Source organism: Octopus bimaculoides, chromosome 11, assembly GCF_001194135.2.
Source record: "Octopus bimaculoides isolate UCB-OBI-ISO-001 chromosome 11, ASM119413v2, whole genome shotgun sequence".
Lineage (NCBI taxonomy): Eukaryota > Metazoa > Mollusca > Cephalopoda > Octopoda > Octopodidae > Octopus > Octopus bimaculoides.
The window spans coordinates 40,956,893-40,958,342 of NC_068991.1; positions in this window are offsets into that span (position 1 = coordinate 40,956,893).

A 1,450-nucleotide genomic window follows, 5' to 3' on the forward strand; every position below is an offset into this window, starting at 1 on the left:
TATACATATATGCATGCATGCATGCATACATACATACATACATACATACATACATACATACACTGCCTAAATACCAATCTTGAGAAATTAGGCTTCTCAAAACCAGAAAGGAGAAAGCTAATTTGAAGACTACAGATCCAATCCATCATTGGAACAGTAAAAATCTGTAAAACTTTCCAGAAATTTATCATTTAAATATATATGAGCATGTCTAGATAAGCAGCTATATACATGAGAATACATACATAAAGCAAAACATACAAATTTGCACACATACATACATACATACATACCTATATACACACATAGATAGATAGATACATACATACATACATACAGACAGACAGACAGACAGACAGATAGATAGATACTAGCTGAATAGCCCGTCATTGCCTGGCAATTTTTACAATAGAATGTCTTATATAATTTTTTGTTTATTCCTTATCAGACCATGCCATCCCTGACAGATAGACCTGATCAGGACAATATTTGTGCAATTTTCCACTAAAAACTTTGTTGAGTATTTTTTTTCCTTTTTAAATTATTTACATGTCTGTTCAGCCATTTCACATGACTTTATTCATTAAAACTTATTAAAACTTCAGAAGTTCTTACAACTTTGGTTGTTGTAATGCTTTGCTTTCATTTGTTTAATAAAAATTCCTCCTCATAATGATTTTGCTTTCATTTTGTGATAGATAGCTATCATGCAGAAATGCTAGCTTCCATATTATGTTTTCTGATTAGGTAAAATTGATTAAACTTTAAACCTCAGTAACATTTTGCTTCAATTTTTCTGGAACAAATAAATAACAAAATCAGATTTAACGTGGAAAATTATTTCAATATACCAAATTTGAACATTTTGACATAATCTAAAAATTTCACAATATGTAACAGCAACAGGGAAGACCCTACAAAAGTAGAAAGAGACAGACTGATTTTGACGTCACACACACACACACACAAACATACACATACACACACACACATTTACAAACGTACACACAGATAATCACAAGTTTAAAATGGTGTATAGTAGACATATGTATGTATGTATGCAGCATCACGTGCATATGACAGCTGTATTAATATTATCATCCCACTGCTACTCCATATTTGTTGCTTACACAATGGTCTTCTCCCCTTCCCTTATATCAGTCACACTCACTATGCCTCTACATTTCCCTCTCACGAACACTTTGCACCCTTCTCATTTTATCATATAATAGCCCAACACCCCTAGGGAGTCCATTATAGATTTCTATTGAAATCCAATTAACCTATAATTGAATGGATGTTAGTTTAACATGTATGCAAAGTTTCGTGAAGATTGGTTCACTGGTGTAGGCAGCAAGGTGGTAATAGACAGACAGACAGAAATTGCCATTTTATGTATAATATATATATATATATATATATATATATATATATATATATATATATATAT